We start from the raw sequence: 23,690 nt of genomic DNA on the forward strand, positions 1-23,690 counted from the left end.
AATACTAAAAAAAGTGTACCATTTTGTTTTTATTTTTAAAATTAGTTTTTATTGGAATATGGTTGGTTTACAATGTTATGTTAGTTTCAGGGGTACAGCAAGGTGAATCAGTTATACATATATCCACTCTTTTTTAGATTATTTTCCTATATAGGTCATTACAAAGTATTGAGTTGAGTTCCCTGTGCTATGCAGTGGGTTTTATTAGCTATGTATTTTGCATATAGTAGTGTGTATATTGGGCTTCCCAGGTGGTGCTCGTGGTAAAGAACCTGCCTGCCAGTGCGGAAGACGAAAGAGACGTGGGTTTGATTCCTGGGTCGGGAAGATGCCCTGGAGGAGAGCACGGCAACCTGCTTCAGTGTTCTTGCCTGGAGAATCCTATGGACAGAGGAGCCTGGCGGGCTACAGTCCATAGTCTCACCAAGTCAGACACACCGGAAGTGACTTAGCACGCATGCACACACACACGCTGTGTATATGTCAGCCCTAATCTCCCCAGTTTGTCCCTTCCCCCTTCCCCTTTGGTAACTATAGTTTGTTTTCTACATCTGTGACTATTTCTGTTTTGTGAATAAGTTCATTTGTACAATTTTTTTAGGTTTCATATATAAGTGATATCATATGACACTTGTCTTTCTCTGACGTACTTCACACAATGTTTAGGTCCATCCATCTTGCTGCAAGCAGCATTATTTCATTATTTTGTATGCCTGAGTAATACTCCATTGGATGTATGTACCACGTCTACTTTACTCAGTCATCTGCAGATGACATTGAGGTCATGTCCTAAATGTGGTTGTTTACATGGCTATTGTAAACAGTGCTGCAGTGAACCCTGGGGTGCACTCATCTAAAGAAAATATATTGTTTCTTAATAATTAGATCTTACTTGTGGCCTTACTTTGCCAACCAGGAAAAGAAATGGTTTCAAGTTTCTCTGCAAAGCTTTCAGGTTACATTTCTAAAGGGATCTCAACGTTTCGCCCAGCTCTTTTGAAAGCAGGATGAAGTAATTTTTGTTGGCTTCCCTGGTGGCTCAGAGGTTAAAGCATCTGCCTCCAGTGCGGGAGACCTGGGTTCGATCCTTGGGTCAGGAAGATCCCCTGGAGAAGGAAATGGCAACCCACTCCAGTATTCTTGCCTGGAGAATCCCCTGGACGGAGGAGCCTGGTAGGCTACAGTCCACGGGGTCGCAAAGAGTTGGACACAACTGAGCGACTTCACCTAAAAGTTGTAGCAAATGAGGGTACCTGGTGATCGATGACCTGTGTATGATACTGGGGGCTTCCCAGGTAGTGCTGGAGGTAAAGAACCCGCCTGCCAATGCAGGAGATGTAAGAGACATGGGTTCCTTTCTTGGGTCGGAAAGATCCCCTGGAGGAAGGTATAGCAACCTACTCCAGTATTCTTGCCTGGAGAATCCCATGGACAGAGCAGCCTGGCAGGCTACAGTCCATGGGGTAGGTCACAAAGAGTCAGACACAACTGAAGCAACTTGGCACGCACACATGCATGTGATGAGGGGCCAAGCTATCAAAACATCTCAGGCCAGCAGCTCAGCCACGTTCCAGTGTCCGGCTGCTCCCCGATGACAGAGGGAGGTCCCTCAGAAGAAACCTTGTTGCCCAAAGGAACTCACAGGCTCATGTTTGTGTGCTTACTTCTGTGTTGAGAAATCTAGATGACCCAAAGGAAGATTTTCTTGCAAAACAATATCGCTCCAAACACAACTGTTTATCAGTATCAGTATCAGTATCAGTATCAGTATCAGTATCAGTATGTCCCCCCTACCCCCAACCCTTTTGTGTGTGTGTGTGAGAGAAGTGATCTTTTTGCTGAGTGGCTAAGTGTTTCCAGAGCAAACAAGCCTCTGGCTCTTGCAGTCCTGCCCATCTGCTCTCCGCCCTCCAGCCCCTCCTGTGAGTTGGAGATCTGATAGCCCAGGCTGAAGTTTGAAGCTCCCCCGGTGGCCACGCCGCCCTTCGGAGGGGTGCCTTGTCAATGCCAGGAAAAAAAAAAAAAAAAAAACAGGAAAAAGAAAGGGTAGGCTGGCTTCGGTGAAGTCATCCCACTAAAGGTTAATAGCTGGGCGGTGACACCTCCTCACGGGACTGGAGCGAAAATGCTGGGCAGCCAGGCAGCGCTTTGCTCCCAGCTGCCTGTCACGGTCCCGAGAGTAAGAGGTGACCTGTTTATATTTAGAAGGGGACAGTCCTAATAACCCGGCTCCCAGCTTCATTCAAGGCAGGCTGGTGCTTCGGAAGTTTGTAAACACCTACTTTCTGAGTAGGGGAGGAGTGCTTTCCTCCAAAAAGGAAAGAACTTCACTACTGGGTTTTTTTTTTTTTTTCCCCCCTCCTGATAATTATCATCAGTGCGGAGAAGAAACTGCCATAGCACAGAAGGGCTGCAGCTTTCTCCACTTGGTTGTTATTTTTAAAGGGCAGAAATGCCTGAAGGTGAAGACTTTGGACCAGGCAAAAGGTAATAATGATCTGTATGTACTTTTTCCTTGAGTTTATTTCCTATGCCAGTTATCTTTTCTTAAAAAATTATAACTAATTTAAAAGGTAGTTGAAATTAAAATTTAAAAAGGAGTGCAAACCCTTTAATTCCAGGAAAGGGAATTTTCTTTAGCACGAAGAGAGAAACCTAAAATTAACAGAATATACCCTTAGAAACATATGCCAATAAGCACTTTTCTTGAACGAGGAAGGGACAGCCTGAAATTATCAAAAAGTGCTTTGACCTACACCCTGTAAAGTCTACTTGGGGTTTTTTGATGTTTCATTTTTAACTTTATGTGGTAGTTTTTAGAAATTTAAGCTAGTGAACATTTTGCAAAAATGCTTGCATATTAAGACGTTGAACATTTCTAAAAGTTAACTATTAGACCAATATACCCATTTTTATATTAAACACTTTTAAAAAAACTGTAGTTCTTGTCTTTGAAAATATGATCATTGGGGCCCCCATATGCAGGACATTAACCAAATATTTTATTAATAACTGGCTCTAAGAAGGGGTATAGAGATGGGAAAGGAAGCAGGTAGTTATTCCTATTAATATGAACATAACTTGTGTCCATACTGAAGGTTTCCATTTCTAGCCCCACTGCACTGTGTGAAAATCTGTGTGAATTGGTATCATTGGAATTCTGATTCGGGTCATTGAAATTTGTATGTGAAAAAGTAGAAAGAAACTTGTTTTAAAAAAGGACAAGAGATTATTGCCAATCGTCAAAGAAAGCAGAAACTGGTAAATCTCTAGGAATAAGAATAACACAGTATTTTTTTGATCATTGTATGAGCATCCGTTTTCAGCCATAGTTGTATGATTGTGTGTGTGTGTGTGTGTATGGACTATAATATAGCTATAATCATGTCCTTAAAAGCTACTTTTGTCTTTAGTTTTCTAGTTTTCATTTTCTTCCAGATTCCTTCCCAGTCCCCAAGAGGGGACATGAAATTCACATTTAATTGCCTATTAAAAGAGATTTCTATATAAAAGGAGACATCAAATCAAGTGCTTGAAGATGACAATCATACATGTGCCTAGATTTAGGACACAGACTAATTGATTAAATAGTTAAGAAAATATTTTCAGAGATATTTAAATGTCAGTTTTGGTTTGAGATGTTGGGTGATCTACCGGGATTCTATGTGTCCCCCTTATGACATTTTAATATTTCTGAACACAGGACTTTCCCTTTTTCACTTTACATCATGGCACTCCTAACAACTGCATAAATTTTTGCATAGAACAGGCATTTTAAATAAATATTTGTGAATGGGATGTATTTATAAACCATTTGAACACTTGTAAGAAGTATCTAGGGGGCCTGATCATTTCAGAGACTGAAGGGAGAGGCTTGGCAGAAATGTAATAAAGATTGCCTTAATGAAATGTAACATTCCCACAATTACATTAAGTGATAATTAATTGTGGCTAATTATAAATACTTTGAACTAGCAGTTTATGATGTAAACTAAACAAACACAAGTTTTTTTCTGAGAATGTTTTACTGGTTACAGGGTAAAGAGGCAAGAAGGGGAGCCTTGTATACACAGTGCATGTATATCTATTAATAATAATTATTCCCAAAGAAAATAACTTGTGGAAAGTGGAAAACACCCTTGCACTGCTCTGAAGTCATGTGCCCCTGCCTCTCCTTGTTTATTCTGCTGACATCCTCTCAGCAGCTGGTGGTTTCTATAGAATATACTTTGCTTTGCCTCGTATGGTTTGTTTCTACCGTATCTGTGCAAGAGAGTTAGAAAGGGCACCCCAGACAGAGGGGATGTTTAGAGCCAGGCAAGAAGTAAAATATTACACGAGAGGGAATTTTCAGTTCAGTTCAGTTCAGTCGCTCAGTCATGCCCGACTCTTTGCGACCCCATGAATCGCAGCACGCCAGGCCTCCCTGTCCATCACCAACTCCCAGAATTCACTCAGACTCACGTCCATCGAGTCCGTGATGCCATCCAGCCATCTCAACCTCGGTCGTCCCTTTCTCCTCCTGCCCCCAATCCCTCCCAGTATCAGAGTCTTTTCCAGTAAGTCAGCTCTTCGCATGAGGTGGCCAAAGTATTGGAGTTTCAGCTTCAGCATCATTCCTTCCAAAGAAACCCCAGGGTTGATCTCCTTCAGAATGGACTGGTTGGATCTCCTTGCAGTCCAAGGGACTCTCAAGAGTCTTCTCCAACACCACAGTTCAAAAGCATCAATTCTTCGGCCCTCGGCTTTCTTCACAGTCCAACTCTCACATCCATACATGACCACAGGAAAAACCATAGCCTTGACTAGATGAACCTTTGTTGGCAAAGTAACGTCTCTGCTTTTGAATATGCTATCTAGGTTGGTCATAACTTTCCTTCCAAGGAATAAGCATCTTTTAATTTCATGGCTGCAGTCACCATCTGCAGTGATTTTGGAACCCCCCAAAATAAAGTCTGACACTGTTTCCACTGTTTCCCCATCTATTTCCCATGAAGTGATGAGACCAGATGCCATGATCTTCGTTTTCTGAATGTTGAGCTTTAAGCCAACTTTTTCACTCTCCACTTTCACTTTCATCAAGAGGCTCTTTAGTTCCTCTTCACTTTCTGCTATAAGGGTGGTGTCATCTGCATATCTGAGGTTATTGATATTTCTCCCAGCAATCTTGATTCCAGCTTGTGCTTCTTCCAGTCCAGCGTTTCTCATGATGTACTCTGCATAGAAGTTAAATAAGCAGGGTGACAATATACAGCCTTGACATACTCCTTTTCCTATTTGGAACCAGTCTGTTGTTCCATGTCCAGTTCTAACTGTTGCTTCCTGACTCTTGCTAAATTTGAGATGGAATGTCACTGGGCATGCCCTTTGGTGTCACTCCTGAAAGAGAAATAACTATTGTAAGTCTCGAATCTGCTGACAAAATGTGTTGTTGGAGCTTGATTGCAGCAGGTTCTGGGTGAGTCCCAAATTTAGGGCTCCTTCATGTTATTTTAGTCCCATTTTGGAATTTGCTGAGTGGCTGTGTAGCTGGCAGTGAGCTAACCCTGAATTCCATCAGTGGAAAGCAATCGAGGGGAGACTTCATGAGGGTATCCGGATGCACGCTTAGGGCACCGCACAGGCGGATGCTGTGTGGCTGTGGTCCAGCGGGCCCAACGCAGTGTGGAACATTCACCAGTGGATTTCACGTGAACACAGCCACCGGGGGTCTGGGGAGGCGGGGGAGAGACCCTCCTCCTGGCCCTTTATCTCACTGCGTCGCCAGTCATAAGCCCTTTCGGTAAGAACCTCCAAAGACTCCATGCCAGTTTCAAGGTCAGGAGATGAGGGGAGAGGGTGTGAGAGAAGGCCACTCCGATGCTGGGTGGGGAAGGCAGAAAGCCAGGCGTCAGTGCCAAAGGAGAAGGGAGGGAGGGCCACGGCTGGGGAGGCACACCGGATCAAGGAATGCCAGGAGAGTCTTCCTTGCGCCGGGGGCTGGGCACTGCGTGGTCCCTTATCCCACCTCTCACCTCATTTGGGCCCACCTGGAGGTAGCAGGCGGGCCCTGGGGTGTCTTCAGTAGCCCAGTGAGGTATGTGTGTGTGGGGCCAGGATGCGTGTGGACAGAAGGACCGGTTTTCTGTTTTTCTGTTGCAACTGTGTTGAAGGGTGTGGACCCCAGGCCAACCAGACTGAGTTCCGAGTGTGTTTTATCACAGAAGCCCTTCCACAAGAGATCATTCTTGTGGAATGTGTCCCCTGGTTCACTTGGGGCGTGTTTAATCAAGCTGCATCTAAGCTGATGGCTGTGCTCAGTGTGATGGTTTAAGCCTGTGCTTTCATGGAGCACGCAGTCTGAATGGGGGTGATTGACTTCACAAGTTTAAAAAAAATCAGTAAAAAAAATACTTCTGATAATAAGGGTTAGAATAAAATATAAGAATGGTCCTGTGGGAGATGACCTGGTGGGCGTGTGGGGTGAGAGAGTCTTTAAGCAGGCCTGTCTGACGAAGTGCCCTGTTGGGGCTGAGATGTGAAGGGGTGGTCACGTGGAGGTGTAAGTTCCCCAGGAAGGAGACCCAGCTGGGGTCAAGATCCTGTGTGTGTGTGTGCTCAGACGCTAAGTTGTGGCCGACTCTTTGCAACCGCATGGACTGCAGCAGGCCAGGCTCCTCTGTCCCTGGGATTTCCCAGGCAAGAAAACTAGAGTGGGTTGCCATTTCCTCCTCCAGAGGATCTTCCTGACCCAGGGATTGAACCTGCCTCTCCTGCATTGGCAGGTGAATTCTTTACCTCGGAGCCATGTGGGAAGCCCGACACCCGTTAGAAGCAGACAGACAGGAAAAGAGCAGTGACTAGGAGAGAGGGTTACCAAGTCTGCAGCACCTCCTAGGCCTCAGCAGGGGGTTGGATGGTCCTCAGGGGCATGAGAAGGTAGGGAAGGGTCTGAGACAAGGGGCTGGGGGGCCTTCTAAATACTCGAGAGATGCCATGGGGTGATACATGCTTTCATGAATTGATCTCAGGACCTTAACATGGTTTCAAATTTCTCATAGAAATATGGATTTGGAAGGTAAAAATGCTCATTTTAAGAACATATCTGAGTTTATAAGTTGGAATGAGAAAAGCCTCACAAAGAAGTCTGACCAGTACACGCCCCTCACCCCCCACACACACACAGCTCAAGCTTTGCGTTGAGATGGGTTCCCTGAGCAAGTATATTTCAGCATTCGCAAGCCTGCCAAAGTCCTTGTGCTGCCTGCCATTTGGTTTTGAAATAAGCACAGAGAGGTGAAGTTAAAAAATAAAGGTCACACATCCATTAAGTGAAAGAGTTGCTGTTTGAAGGCAGACAGCTGCCTCCTGAGTCTGTGCAGTCAGACGCATGCATAGTTATATGGTGGTGACCCACAGCATGGGCTGGACACTTAGAAAGGGCAGTGTGGTCAGCACACTCTGAGAAAGGAGAAGGGTGGCTGGAGGTGGGAGGGGGAGGTAGGATCCTCTCATTGGGCCTTGTAGTCAGTGGTGTGTTGGTAAATGTTCAACAACTGGCTCTCTGTTCTTTAGCATTTGTTGATTCCTGTGATGTAAATACAACCACTGTGGTCAATTTCAAACCACCCTCATGTGGTCAGTGAAAGTGGGGTTCAAAGGAGATTGGAAAAACTGGTTCTTGCAAACTTGCAAGGGTCAGCCGCAACGTACAAGTGGTGCACATGGAGTGAAAGTCGCTCAGTCATGTCCGACTCCTTGTGACCCCTTGGATTACATAGTCCATGGGCTTCTCCAGGCCTTTCCCTTCTCCAGGGGATCTTCCCAACCCAGGGATTGAAGCCTGATCTCCTGCATTGCAGGCAGATTCTTTACCAGCTGAGCCGCCAGGGGAGCCCAAGAATCCTGGAGTGGGTAGCCTATCCCTTCTCCAGGGGATCTTCCCAACCCAGGAATGGAACCGGGGTCCTGCATTGCAGGCAGATTCTTTACTAACTGAGCTGTGAGGGAAGCCCAAGTTCAGCCTTCCCTAGTAGTCAGTAGTGCAAGAGTCAGCCTTTAATTCTATTAAAAACTGCTCCATCTTCATTTATATATCCTCAAGGCATACTAGACATTCAGGAAAGCTTTGTCAAAGGAATGAATGGTTTATTTTCCTTCCACCCTTTGATGCAGTCATGGAAAATATCTCTCAGGCATAGACAATGTTTAGCATTTTCGAAATCCTGCTTTGAAATTGATGGATTTCTGGCTGTGCTAATATTTGAAATTGATTAAGAGCTTGGAGAAAAATGTGATCAGTCCTTGTTGCAAGAGAGTGTGTTTAGTGGTGATACCTTTACTCACCAGTCAACAAACCATTAACTTCCCAAACCCTCACAGCTCCCCAGTAAGCTTCTGGTAGTCAAGCCCTGTTGAAACTCATTTCTGTTTTATCAACACAGGGTAACTCATTCTCTGCAATCCTTAAAAGGTGATGAAGGTGGCCTTGGTTTCCATTGCCAGAGGAGGGCTACAGCTGTTGTGTGGCGAACCACCTAGAGGCCTGTCCCCAGGCTGCTGCGAGAAGCTGTCTCTGACAGAGGGGCTGTCCCCTTGTTCAGGCCACCCTTACTCCCAGCTGTTTGTCTCTTCATGGGCAAATCTGTGTCTGGAGCCACTCGGTGTCTCCATACGATAGAAATCGGATTCCCATAGAAGGCATGGGAGGGCACAGGCTCATCTGGGAACCAAAACCTCATATGCAAGGTTTTCCCACTCAAGATGTTATTACTATTCATTGGGGAAACCAAAACCGTATGAGAGAAAAATGAACGCAAAAAAATGTAAGAAAGGATCCATCATAATGTTACTACCCTAAAAAAAAAGGAGGGGAGGATTGTTGTATTATATTCTGTTTTTTCTAGTACTTCCTTGGACAGGTTTTCTTGGCAAAGTTACAATCATTATGTATTTTACACACAGTTTTGTATGTTGCTTCTTCCTCTTCTAAGCACCTCTCAATGGTATTAAAGATTTGGGGAACCTTTTTTAATACTCTCACCTTTGAATTTCTCCCGTTTATTAGTATTACTCTGTTGTTCAAGATTATTTTGTCATATATAAATGGGAGTAAGGTATACCACTTTAATTTTTCTCAGGGGAATGCTTAGATCTAAGGCTAAGAAGTCTGAGCTGCCAATTTCCTAAGGCCTGGTTCCAGAAACTGTCCAAGTATCATTCCCACCATGTCCTACTGGTCAAGCAGTCAATCCCAGTTTGAAGGAAGAGGACATGAACCCCATTTTTCCTTGGGAAGATGTCAGTGAATTTGAGGGGTTTTATTTTAAAACTTGCAGACTGGGAAAACTTGTTTACTTACTATTGATTTTTATAAAATGTTATCAGTTGTCATTTGAAAGGATATCGATGGTAAAAATTACAGTCTGGCTCCCTCTTCAGCTTTTTAAAAAAAATTGCAGGCTAGTGACATCTAAGAGGAATGCTCCAGTAGTCTGGTTTGTTGGTGACTTTTTTATATAGAATAACTTCTTAGTTTGTTGATGCTCACATTTTTACACATAAACACTTAACTATTTTAACTCCTCTGTAGAGTGCAGACATGGTCTGTGTGATGATGCAAAGCTGTTTCCAGTTCTGGCTGCAAATCCCAACTTCACCAATGACTAGCTGAGTGGCATTTTTGAATTTCATTTTATCATTAAAATGGGGATTAATAATACTTCCTTTATCAGTTTGTCTTATAGATGAAATATGGTAATCCGCATTAAATATTTAGCTTTATAAGTGGCTCATTGTAAGCCCTCAAGAAAGAGTTAATGATAATAATACTTGCATAGGTTATATACTTCCTTAGGGAATATAGAATAGATCACTTTTAAGTGAAAACACCTCAACCATCTGTGGCTTCATCTTTGGGAATATTTTGCTTGCTGGTCATGATCCATGCAGAGGGTGTTCAATGTGTGTAATCCATCCACTCTAGATGGTGGACTCACCCTTGGGTGTGTACAGAATTGGCCCGTTCCTGTTTGGTTTGGTCGAGACGGTCGGTTTAAATAGGGCCACAGTGGGGTGTGTGTTCAGTCCACATTGTTTGATTCTTCGTGGGATTGATGTAACCCAGGTAAGCAAGTGTGTCACGCCAGTGACCTGTGTTGAGTCAAAGTACTTACTCTTTCTTGGGGGAATGAGGATGTCTGCCCTGTGCATCCAACAGAGAACTGAGTGCCCACAGGAGGGAGTTCAGTGCACGTGTTGTCCCTTGTCTAAGTGTGTGTATGGTAGTCGCTCAGTTGTGTCTGACTCTTTGCTATCCTGGATGGCAGCCCACCAGATTCCTCCTTTCATGGGATTCTCCAGGCAAGAATACTGGAGTGGGTTGCCATGCCCTTCTCCAGGGGATCTTCCTGACCCAGGGATCGAACCCAGGCCTCCTGCCATGCAGGCAGATTCTTTGTGGCCTGAGTCACCAGGCAAGCCCACTTGTCTAAGTGGTTTGCTTTAATCTTACGGGCACCATGATTCTTCTAAACAATCATATTTCCATCTCTGATTTAGCCATTTTGGGGTAAATCACAGCTCACTTCTAGATGGTATGTGGGACCCTCCAGATGTACTTCTATATCTTCTTCTTCCCCTGGGCTCTTCTATTTCCTCTCCCATAAGGCGTTTTAGTCTTGTTCCTTTGTAGGGCCACAGGCCCACGGCTGCAGAGGTTGTATTCAAGGCATCCAGCTGAGAGAGTCAGTGGAGGTGGGGGCCACTGACGTCCATCCTAGGCTCCACCCCCAAGCCCTGTGCCCTGGAGTGACGCTTCATCTCCTGGAAAAGGTGCACCATTTTATACAAATACAGCCTGTGGACTAACAGGCTCTGCTCCCTGAATTGTTTATTTATCCCTTGTTCACTATGTGTTTTTTATAAGCGACCTCAAATCCTTTCTGGACCAGAGTGAGATAAAGTAATTATCAAGGGAATAGCCTCTGCCACACACGAAGATGCTGTGAAGGGTTGAGGGCAGGAGAAGAAGGGGACAACAGAGGTTAAATTTTGTCTGGAGCCAATTCTGAGCAGTAGATATTGGGTGAGTAAGATGGATTGGGGGTGAGGCGACAGAGGATGAGATGGTTGGATGGCATCACTGACTCAGTGGACATGAGCTTGAGCAAACTCCGGGAGATAGCAAAGGACACGGAAGCCTGGCGTGCTGCAGTCCATGGAGTCGCAAAGAGTCGGACACAACAACAGCAACATGGATTAAAAAAACAGAAAATGAAATGTGCCACTCACCCAGTTTTATACTTTAGACAAGGGGACAAAAAGGATTCAGTACTGGAGAAGGTCAGTTATAGGTTGAAGTTAAGGGGAAAGAAATTCAGTGCCTCAATTTTGTGTTTGAGAAAATAGGGCATCCGCTTACAGTCTTTTAAACGAAGGTTGCTTTGAAAATCAGAAGTTTTCTTCAGCAATCACATTGCTCTTTCAAATAAAATCCAGGAGTTTCAGTTGGTTTCTGGGGCCGGTTGGCCACATCACAGCCTAGTAAGAGTGTATAATAAGAACCAGCCCAAAGTCAGAGGAAAGACCTTCAGGCAGAAGTGAGTTAACTCTGTTGATGTTTCTCCAGCTGTTCTTGTGAAACCACCAGTGAACTCTGAATAGGAAAATAAAAGTGACCTCCTGGGGGAGTCCTGGCTTCTGGTTCTTCAGCCAGAGTGACCTCATCTCATCCAGTTTTGTGAGAGAGATGATCAGTTAAGACGATTCTACCTGAGCTGTTCCTCCCTGCATTTTTTTCTAATTTCTCTCTCATCCTCTCCTGCATCTGTTCTGCCTCTAGTCTCCTTTCCCTGGTGCCTTCAGCCCAGGAACTACCATCTCACTCATGGTACTCACCCACCTCTTCGTCCCAAACTGCCAAAAGCCTGGATGTAGCAACGCATGGCAGTACATCTAGGTCCCACACTGTCCCATTGCAGACATTGGGAGACAGTGGGATAGGGCGTGTCCTGGCTGTTCCCAGAAGGCACACAGAAGCTCAGTGCTCAGGAGGACACACGTGGGACCCTTAGAAGGAGGCTCCCATGAGCCCTCCGGGCAGAACACGCTCCCCTACCCGCCCCCTACCCCCACACCACAACCTCATTTCCGCAGGGTTGCCCTGCCCTGGGCGTGACTGTCACCCACTGGCACAGTGCCAGAAAGCTACTAAAGATGCTACTCTGTGGATTCAGCAGCGTCTGGAGAGGGGCCACCAGCCCACATGGTCTTCCTTGGAAGGGGAGATACAGAACGAGGTGAGAGAAGGGCTGAGGCCCCCACCTGCCTGCTATTCTCTGTAACTCTGATTTATGATGGGTTGCTGTGTTTCCAGGGTGGAGACTGGCTCCCCAGAGCTGGGCAGATACCCACTTGTGGTGGTGCATCAGAGGCGTCAGCTTGTAATTACCAGCAAGATGCAGCCTCTTTGCTCGCTGAAACTGAATGAGCACCCATGCACCGATATTATCCTGTGACTCAGGAAGGAACATCTCCTGGTCAGTGTTTTAGTTGAACTCTAAGCAAGTGTTTTATTTTTTAAAGGAAAACAAGCCCATCGGTCAGAGCGTTTTCACATTATGCCTGTGGAAACCATGCCTATAGACTCCATCTTCAGAGAAGAGGTTGTGATTGTTGTTGTTAGTCACTCAGTCATATCCAACTCTTTGCGACCCCATGGACTGTAACCCGCCAGGCTCCTCGGACCATGGGATTTCCCAGGCAAGAATACTGGGGTGGGTTGCTATTTCCTTCTCCTGGGGATCTTCTCGACTCAGGGATCGAACCCATGTTTCCAGCATTGGCAGGCAGATTCTTTACCACTGAGCCACCAGGGAAGCCCAGAGAAGATGAGGGGATTACAGATGTGTTTCTATGTTTTGGGGAATTATTAGCATCTACTACTGGGAGTATTCTCTGCAGAACTCATTAATCATGTGGCATGAACGTGTTGGTCATTCAGTTGCATCCTACTCTTTGCAACCTCATGGACTATAACCCTCCAGGCTCCTCTGTCCATGGTATTCTCCAGGCAACAGTATTGGAGTGGGTTGCCATTCCCTTCTCCAGGGGATCTTCCCGACCCAGAAGTTGAACCCAGGTCTCCTGCATTGTAGCTCCTGCCGTATGAGCTACCAGGGAAGCCCATTATGTGGCATATATATGTTTAAACGTGGCTCTCTTCTCTAAGAAATTAACTCAGTGTTTCTGGAGTAACTTATTATATAAGTAGTAGATGTTTCCTTCCAAAGTGATTAAAGTGAATGTGAATTCTAAATAGTCATAGTTTCCCCACTTTGTAATACTATGAAAACTTCCTTTTAGAAGTATGTTTGTTTGTATGAAGGAAGACTTGAGACATAGGAATACACACATCAATAGATTATAAACCTAGACTTAATTGACTTGCTTGCTGAAACAAGAAGAGATTTGCTCAGTAAACTAAGATACAACAGACATTGGCAGCAACAATAAAGGAAGAAACATATAATTCCTTTTTTGGGCACTGCAGAGGGGAAAATAGGAGGCGGTTTGTTCCATAAGTGTTGAGGGTTTGGTGGCAAATGACTTCATTATCTGATGCCAACTCATATAAACTGGAAATGGGGCCTGGAGCTCTGACAGGATTGTGAGGCCTCATTGGGAAGATTCTAGAAAGAGTACGATGACAAATTAGCACGGTCTGCTGTACTTGGGGAGGGTAGAGTGGTTATGTGTATGAAGCCCACTGCACATGTGTGAGGAGTCAGGGTTGGAGTTAGAGGGGCTGGGGTCTAATCTTTGTTTATTTAGATAAGCTTTAAAAGACCCTAAAAGTTTTCAGTGGTATTTATGGCACCTTGACTTTTCCACTCCATTAGATACCAGGGTTCTGAAGCTTAGCAGCTTCACCTAGGGAAAAGTCTGAAGGTTGGATGCCTTTTGCTAAGGCCTGGATAAACTTCTGGGACAAGGACTATTTTAAGATCGGAGGAAATTTTCTCACTGTAATACTTGACAGGTCAAATCTGGCATTCACCAGCTTCAACCAGTAATATGACAAACCGTGTGCTTATATTTCATTAACAAAAGGACTCTTTTGGTAACCACAGGCTTGAGAGGCTGGTGGGTTGGAGCTGAAAAGACCTGGCTTTAGATCCTGAGGGCTGCTGCTCTTGGTTGTGTCCCCTTCTCATCTGGAAAATGGGGGCATTTAGTCCACCTTGTCAGATAGTTGTGAGGATTAGAGAAAATGTTACCAAGCTCCTAATGTAGTTCCTGGGCTTCCCTGGTGGCTCAGAGGTAAAGAATCTGCCTCCCAAGGCAGAAGAAGCAAGAGATAGGGGTTTGATCCCCGGGTTGGGAAGATCCCTGGAGGAGGAAATGGTAACCGCACTTCAGCATTTTTGCCTGGAGAATTCCATTGACAGAAGGGCCTGGCAGGCTACACTCCATGGGGTTGCAAAGAGTCAGACACGATTTAGCGACAACAACATGTAGTTCCTCGCATTTGGTATGTGCACAATAAGTGGAAGGTACCCTTGGACTAGAAGTCCTTTGGATGGTTCCTGGTTGGCTCACTGGGCTAATCAGTGATCCTTATCATCGTAGTACCCAGAAGTTCAGTGAAGCCCTGAGGCCAAATTCACCCGCGGCCTGTTTTTATAAGTCAAATTTTCCTGGGACACCCCATGCTCTTCCGTTTGCAGGCTGTCTGTGGTTGCCCTCATGCTGTGAAGCAGAGCTGTGTATACAGACTGGCCAGCAGGGCCCAAATATTTGCTCTCTGGACCTTTCCAGAACACGTCTGTCTCCTCCATTCTAGGGTATAACAGCTTCCACTGTTTGTCGGCATTCTGAGTCGTGTGTTCATTCTCAAATCTCTTAATAGCCATTGTCACTACTGTAATCGCATAATTTTAATTATAAATTATAATAAACTGATGAAGTAAGAGATCAAAAGGAGTATTGTTGTCGGAGAGTCTACTGGCTGTCCCCCAATCCTTGACTTCCTTTCCTTTGGTAATAAGAATCTCAAGTTCCAGCTGGAAGATGGCCTCCAGCAATTTAATTACATTTCTTAGGCTCCCATGCAGCCAGACATGGCCATGTGACTACATTCCAGCCAGTGGGAGGTGCTTGGAAGCTTCAGATACAACTTACAGGTCGTGATTTCAAAGGGAGAGGGGGTGCCTTCTGCTTCCATCCCATAGACCATGGGATGGCTATGTGATGTTGAGAACATGGAGCAACAAGATGGAAAGAACCTGGGTCTTCAACATTACAGAGATCTCATGTCAGCCCTGGACCACTGTGCTCTGCTGTCCCTGAGGGAAAAAAGAAGTGCTTTCTTGTTTAAACCCCTGGCACTTTGACATTTGACACAACAGGCAAACTTATCTCTTAATACATATAGCTGTTTATGAAAATTAAGTTAAATGTATTAGAATCAGTAAGGGCCAGTTACAAAGTAATAATACTATTTTTAAAAGGTGGACAAACAACTAAAAAGGTCCGTGGGAAATAGGCATAAACATTGAGAATGATCCTTTATGTGGGTTGTTTGACTTATTAAATTCTCGTTCCTCTGTAAATAAATGAAACAAGAAATTATTATTAATTCACTAGGATGTGTTTTATGCCAGAACACCAGTCTTGTTCTAAGCCCTAATTCAACTGGCACATTTATAATTCCCACAGCACATATGCAAACATTAGTGTTTACTGGATTGCGTTGACTGACCCACAAGTATACTGCTTGGTTTTCCAGTCTCTAGTCAGCATTCAAGTTCTACCCTGAGCCTAAGGATATTCATACCAACTTCTCATTAGCATGGCTGAGAATTAATCATCTACACGAGCTCAGATAGGGCTTCCCTGGTGGCTCAGTGGAATGAATCACCTGCCTTCCAGGTCCAGGAAGATCCCCTGGAGAAGGAAATGGCAACCCACTCCAGTGTTATAGCCTGGAGAATCCCATGGACAGAGGAGGCTGAGTCCATGAAGTTGCAAAGTCGGAGATGACTTAGGGACTAAACAATAATAACAACTGGAATAGGGAAGTTATCTAATACTGAAAAAGTAGCTTAAAAGTGACCATGGTTTGCAACATATAAAGGTGGGTTGTGTTTGCTCTTTTAATCCCCATGATGAAAATCTAAGATAGGAAGTTAAATTACTCCCAGGTAGTTAGGCCCTGATAGTAAAGAGCACCCATTGCTTCTGGAAAATTTGCCTTTGCCTTCTGACCCTCATCTCTGCCATCTTCTGATCAGTGAAATCAGAGGTCCTGCTTTGACCAGACATAGCATTTCGACTCACATGTTTTAGCAACTTTGGAAAAGAAAGATAACAAACCAGTGAAGGTTGGAGCCCTGGGAACACCTCGAGGGTCCAGCTGACTGAGCCTGTAGAGGGTGGGCTGGCTGGATGGGATGTCTGCTCTGGCCTTGCAGTCCCCAGGGCCCGGCCCGGAAATCAGTAAGGAGAGATGAACCTTCCTCGTTGTTCTGTCGCTCAGTTGTGTCTGACTCCACGACCCCGTGGACTGCAACACGCCAGCCTTCCCTGTCTTTCACTATCTCCCAGAGTTTGCTCCAACTCATAAAATTCCTTATACGGTTTTAGGTTTCTCCATCCTAGGACCACAGATATGGACAGTTTATATCTTTAATATCCTCACAGCCTCAGAGAATGGAAGCAGATGGGGCCCTCACAGCTTATTAGGAGGTCTGTTTGCTGGGAACCTCTCTTGGCCTGAGATCTGACACTTTAACGTCAGTACTTGATGGGTCACTGATAGCTAATGGCAGAGGTTCTTTTTCCCATTGGTATCACCAGGGATGTGTTAAGGGACGTTGTCAGCTTTAAACAGTTCTCTCTAAAGTTTAATGTCAGTTTCTAAGTTGACTCTTTGTAGTAGAAAATAAACGTTTATTTCATGAAAGTAGAGGACATATCTAGAGTTTTCCTGAGTTCAGGTAAACATGTGGATGGATTATAAAATCCTTGAACTGAAGGTATCATTGATGATCGAATCCAGCTGTACTCAACCTGGGGCCCATGAACCCTCTGAATCCCTGAGATATTTCAAAGAAGGCTAAATATTATCCAAAACCAGTTAGTATCCAGTCTGGTCCAGTTCCTTAGTTTATAGAAACCTGAGTTCCTCCTGGGAGTAGTCAGAATGGCTCCCCAGTGACTTCTGTGGTCGCTGTGCCACTGATCTGTATATTATTATATTCCTGCATTCTTTAGCATAATTCATTAAAAGAATATTAATTTCATTTCCTCTTATGATTCCAAAGAGTCCCTTCATAACAGAGTTGATTCATTCTTGGCCTCTCGGGCTATATATTCAAAATAAACTTAATTTTTAAGTGAACCTAATCATATTCTTAGCATCTGGGGTGTCTGGTGATTACGCTATGTACAGGGATTGTTCAGACCATGTCAGTACGAGATAGTTTTGTTAAAAGGTACATAGATTAGAAGGTATAGGCTTTTGTTTATGATAAGAGAAGCAAAGGCATCTATCTGTCTATAGAAGCAATTACCTTTTCTAGAACCCAACATTTTGATGAGCTATCATTTCCATTTCTTAAAAATGCACGGTAGCATGAGCTAGGGAAAACAAAAGAATGTGCATGATAAATTCAGCCCTGATCAACATATAGTTCTAAACATAGAATATCTTTCAAGACAACGATTAAAAGATCTCCCTCTGATGCAGGGTGCAGCATGCTTGGGGCTGGTGCATGGGGATGACCCAGAGAGATGTTGTGGGGAGGGAGGTGGGAGGGGGGTTCATGTTTGGGAACGCATGTAAGAATTAAAGATTTTAAAATTTAAAAAATAAAAAATAAAATTAAAAAAAAAAGATCTCCCTCTCTCTTTCAGTGCATATTTGTTTAAAATAGTCATCATGTTGTTTAATTATAGATGATTTTCTTTGACCATCTGCCTCCATTGGTTTTATTTTGGCTGTGGTCAGTTCCCTGAAGACCCGTTATCTTTAAGACTCTCTCCAAGGATGATGAACTTGCATGGAGCTCAAGATGAATATTTAGCACCACTTTACTGATCCACTTAGGGCTTCTCTGATAGCTCAGTTGGTAAAGAATCCACCTGCAATGCGGGAGATCCTGGTTCAACTCCTGGGTCAGGAAAATCCCCTGGAGAAGGGAAAGGCTACCCACTCTAGTATTCTGGCCTGAGAATTCCATGGACTATACAGTCCATGGGGTCACAAAGAGTTGGACGTGACTGAGTGACTTTCACTTTCACTTACTGACCTACTTAGCTGGATGGAGACCACCCTGGGAATGTCCAGGCCCGGTTACATGCTATGTTGCAGCAGTCTTGTCCTTGTGGTTCTGGATGGTTCCACATGGGAAAAAGTGTTAAGGCAATCCGAGTGTGGGTTGGAAAAGAATTTGCTGACACAGAGCATTTCAGAAGAGGGTGAGTTTATTAAAAGCAAAAGGCAGAGATACTGAGGGTACTGCAAATGCAGCGTGCCAACCTCCTGACAGACCAGGGGGAGTCAACACTTTGTGAGGGTTAGTAGCCAATTTTTATACTTCAAGACAAGGAAAATTCCTACTGGAAGGTTGGCATGAGAAGATTGGTTAGGATGCCATAGGGTGACTTCCGGGGTGGGCATTTTTGCCTAATATGAGTCAGGAAGCCTGCTCGTGATGATTAAGAGGGTTTTTGGCAACAGTCACAAAGGGGCTCAGTCTGCTTCGGAGATGACCTTGGTTCTGGGCTCCGCTTCTGTGGCCTTGGTACAAGGCCTCACACCTATGGCCTTGGGGCAGGACTCAACCAAAAGTAAACGATTAAAGCTGATCAAAGAGCTATTTCACCTTACTCAGGCTCTTATCAAGTTTATTTCATGTAACTATATTATAGTGTTGGGGAAGAATAAATTTTCCTCAACTCTTCTAGGTACTTCTGGCCAGTCTGAGAATAAAATTGTCATGAGCTAGATTAACAGGATAAAATCAAACAGAAGTTTATTAGCATGTGCATACAGTTACTCAGGAGAAGTAACTCTCCACAATGGCCAAAACCTTCACCTTAACTACCATCTTTAGATAAAGACACAGAGAATGTTGAGGGTAGCGGTTTTGGACTTTTAAGGCTAGAAGGCAGTTGACATGGAGATCGAAAAGCAAATGTCTGGGGACTTCTCTGATGGTCCAGTGCTTAAGACACCACACTCCCAGTGCGAGGGGCAAAAGTTCGATCCCTGGTCAGGGAACTAGATCTCACGTGCCACAGCTAAGACCTGGCACGACCAAATACATTTTAACAGAAGCAAAGGCTTGGTAAGTGAAGGTTGGCTGGACCTGCAGAGCAGTGGGACACAGAGTGGACTCTGCTCTCTAGGCCTGCCGAGTTTCTCCCACCATGCTCGGATCATGTTCTTTACAGATATCTCTGATTCTCAAATATCTCTGATATTCTCAATATCTCTTGGTTCCTGGGACAGGCCCTCTATCTCATTATTTTAGGCATTTTAGGGAGAAGGTCAAAGTTTCTTCCTGAGTGTTTTGGGCCTTGGTTGTTTTCAGCTCAAAATAATCCACAATTTGGGACGGCAGATTTTGCTCCCCTGCAATACAGTACAAGCAGAACATGGGATCATAATACATTCTGTATATAAAAACATGAAGGCCTGTAGTGTTTTACTGACTAGACAGTCCAGTAAACAGTGACCTAGAGGGAGAGGAGTAATGGGTATGGATATATTGGGCAGAGTGTGTTCGGATTTTTCCCATAACTTCTTATGGAAAAACTGGAATAAACTTTTTGGCCAACAACATGGGGCCCAAGCAAGCTGGGGAGGTGTGAACACACACTCTCCTAGGAGATCTGATTCAGTGTCGGTAGCTTCCTAGAAATGGTTACAATATTGGGCAAGCAGGTGTTCTCCAATGTACTGGCTTGGCAGTTTTTCCACCCAGAAATCTCTGTGGCAGCCTTTAGATTCTCCTGAACACCGCAGAAGGAATTTGCATTCTGGTGGCAGCCATGAGTGTCTGCAAAGATGAAAGGGGACGGGGGAGATGGCAGGCACCTCTCTCACTGGCATGAAGTTCAGCCCAGATCATTCCAGTCTCCTTTATTTGCATCAAACTACACTGCACAAGGGAATATGACTTTTTAAGAGTAAGGTTTTCTAAGCAAGTTATTATTGTGAATGGAAATGAAATGTTGGGGGAAATGTTTAAATAAAGTGTTTGCAGAAACCCCTTCACTTTTCAGGTATAAAATGAACAATAACGGTTATCAAGGTGGTGAAAAACGCACTGAAGGTAACTCCTTTTTAGTTCATTATCAGCCAAATTCTTTTTTTTTTTTTTTTAACTTTTTATTTTGTATTGGGGTCTAGCTGATAAGCCAGTTAATAATGTTGTGATAACTTCAAATGAACAGCAAAAGGACTCAGCCATACATGTACACGTATCCATTCTTCTCCGTGTGGTCTTGGAGAAGACTCTGGAGAGGGAAGCCTGGTGTGCCGCAGTCCATGAGGTCGCAAAGAGTCGGACACAACTGAGCGGCTGAACTGAACTGATTCTTCTCCAGACTCCCCTCCCTTCCATGCTGGCATAGAGCACTGAGCAGAGTTCCCTGTGCTACACGGGAGGTCCCTGTCGGTTATCCATCTTAAATATAGCAGCGTGTACGTGTCCAGCCCAAACTCCCTAATTATCCCTTCTGCCCCATCCTTCCCCCCACCCTGGCCCCTCACAACCATTAAGTTCTCAGTCTGTGAGTCTCTTTCTGTTTCGTAAGTAAGTTCTTTTGTATTGTTTTTTTTTTTTTTTTCCCAGATTCCACACATAAGGGATGTAATATGCTATTTCTCCTTCTCTGTATCAGCTTGATTCTTACTGCTGCTCTGTGTATGATAAAGTAGGGAAAATACATTCCTATAACAACTCTCTAAAAGCAGACAGGCTGTGTTAATTGCTTTTTAGAATTTTTCTTTTCCTAAGAAAGCTATCACTAGGAGAAATAAGTTCTGAAGTTTGTCTTCACTCCACAGCATCAACCACTGCACCTCCTCCCCCGACAAAACATGGCTCCTCGGTAACGTGTGCCAGGCCCGCCTCTCCTCCCCTCCCACCACGTACGCCTTTCTAGTTCATGCCAGACACACCCCCACCTTCCGCCATGCTGCTCTTGGATATGGCCTTGTACTCATTCACCATTAAAACATGCAATATCCACACAGTAGCTCATTGTTAAAAATCTGCTTTTAAGGGAGGCTGATGGCCAGTTAGGCAAGCAATAAGACATCATAATGCGACTCTCATTTTTTCTGTGACTGGTAACAGTGATCTTCTTGGTAGGGGCACATTCTTATGAAGTGAAGTGAAGTGAAGTCATTCAGTCATGTCTGACTTTGCAACCCCATGGACTGTAGCCTAACAGGCTCCTCCGTCCCTGGGATTTTCCAGGCAAGAGTACTGGAGTGGGTTTCCATTTCCTTCCCCACACTTTCTTGTAGGAATCATCAACATTGTTTACTGGCTTTTAAAAGAAAATGAATGGGAAATTCACTCTTTAAAGACCTCAGGTGAGACTGGGGCCTGTGATTTAACAGTGTAGCATTTGTGTGTGTGTGTGTGTGTGTGGCTGTGGCTGTGCTGAGTCTTCTTTGTTTTGTTTAAATTTATTTATTTTTAAATGAAACAAAGATGAGTACTTTTAATGATGAAACGTACAATTCACGGAGAAGATAGACACCATAAACCATTGGACACCTAACAACAAAGAAACAAAGATAACATAAAGCAAAAAGCAGAAGAAATATAAGGGACAAGAAATATATGTATAATCAGAGTGAGACATATTCTTCATTACAGTGCTTGGGCTTCTTCTGTGGTGGTGCTTGAACTTAGTTGCCCCATGGCAGATGGGATCTTAGTTCGCTGACTGGGAACCGAACCCATGTCCCCTGCATTGGAAGGTGAATTCTTAACCACTGGCCCACCAGGAAAGTCCCAGCAGTGTAGCATTTTTGATAAACACCTCAATGATAGGTAGCCACTGACTTCCCATTTGCCATATTCCAAGGTATCCCTTTAACACAAAGGCTGCCAACAAATTCTCAAAACAAAATTAATGTTAATTGACCTTTATTAAAAAAAAAATGCCCCTTGGAGGAACTTGATCATCATTGAGCCTGTTTGAGTTGTATATACCTGTTCCAGCCCAGTGCTATGGCTAAGATTTCTCAAAAAACAAAGTGAGGAACTATACAGTTAATGAAAAATTTTGCACCATAAGAAATACATTCTTCAGTATTGTCACAGAAGCTTAGGCTTCATGCAACTAGGCCAAAGGGTTTTGTTTGTTTTAAGAAAAAGCAGGGAGGGGACATTTTCTTTTGACTCCAACTATAGTAAATCCTGGATGGTACTTCACTGGAAATGTAGATACCAAACAGAATGGAGAGAAAGGCTTATATCTGAATTAGCAAACGTGCTTCCCAAGAACAATTTCTGTTTTCTTTGGAGAATGTTTCCTGGTTCTCAGGTATTGTCTGTCCTTCAGGGATAAAGTAGAAACCTTTTCTTTCCTCAGGGGTAGTTATTAAAGCAGATTTCAGTGTTTACAAATGAAAGGGTGTTGACTTTCTTGAAGGTCTCAAGTAGGAGCTTGTTAGGAGCTTGTAATGGAATTTAAATTGTTCATGCCCTCGGCTTAGGAAAGTCTACTTGTTGAAAAATTAACAAAATTGAAAACGCTGGAAAATAACTACTGCGGGCATCTGTTCATAGAAGCTAGAATCATATAAGAAGTAGTGTGATGGGCATCTAAAAAGAAATTATAGAAATGAACTTACAAAACAGAAACAGATCCACTGACTTTGAGAAGGAACTTATGGTTTGGGGGCAGGGGGAGTAGGAAGAATGGGGAGAGGGATAGTTTGGGAGTTTGGGATGGACACATACACATTGCTGTATTAAAAATGGATAACCAACAAGGACTTACTGTATAGCACAAAGAACTCTGTTCAATGTTATATGGCAGCCTGGACTGAGGAGCGGAGTTTGGGGGAGAATGGATACATGTATATGTGTGGCTGAATCCCTTCACTGTTCACCTGAAACTATCACAGCATTGTAAATCTCTATACCCCAATACAAAGAAGTTTTTCTTTTTTTGTTCCAAAAGTAATGTGATGAGCAACCAAATGCCAGGATTCCAGAAGGCCTTGGTAAATTGATCATTGATGATCTCTGCTCCCTGGGGAAGTGGCAAGGCAGAGTTGAGGTGGAAGGAAGGGCAGTTTCACAAAGTGGCTGATCTCTAATTCCTTGGTGACATGGTTTAAAGAGAGAGAAAGAGCTCCAATAAAACACCAAGTTGCCTGGAGGGAGGTGAGGCCCAGCTTCTCAGGGCAGGAAGAGCCCACACTCAGGTGGGCCTCCGAGTGGTGCCTGGCAGGGTAGAAAGATGTCCACGTGGCTCGTTGATCTGAGAAAGTGAGGGCTTCACATGGAGTGCAATATAATTTCTTAATCTCGTGTTTGCTTATTTAATCCTCCAGTTGACATATCTCATTTGCTTTCTCATGGTTCTAATTCTGTGAGTGTTTGTGCAGGGAAACAAATCCTTGTTTTTTATTTTGTTTCTCTGCCTACACACCCTCACGCGCAAACACA

At 44.1% G+C, this 23,690-nt stretch overlaps 2 long non-coding RNA genes across 2 annotated transcripts in view; both read left to right on the forward strand.

The window, feature by feature from the left end:
* The window catches only part of FAM134B, a 156,196-nt gene that overhangs the window by 107,576 nt on the left and 24,930 nt on the right, over nt 1-23,690 (forward strand). The window lies entirely within an intron of this gene.
* LOC108633202 lies at nt 1,517-16,067 on the forward strand. Its single transcript, XR_001296978.2, has 3 exons — nt 1,517-2,487; nt 4,206-4,208; nt 16,058-16,067. It is a non-coding gene; the product is annotated as an uncharacterized LOC108633202 (long non-coding RNA).

The sequence above is a fragment of the Capra hircus genome, chromosome 20 (assembly GCF_001704415.2).
Source record: "Capra hircus breed San Clemente chromosome 20, ASM170441v1, whole genome shotgun sequence".
NCBI lineage: Eukaryota > Metazoa > Chordata > Mammalia > Artiodactyla > Bovidae > Capra > Capra hircus.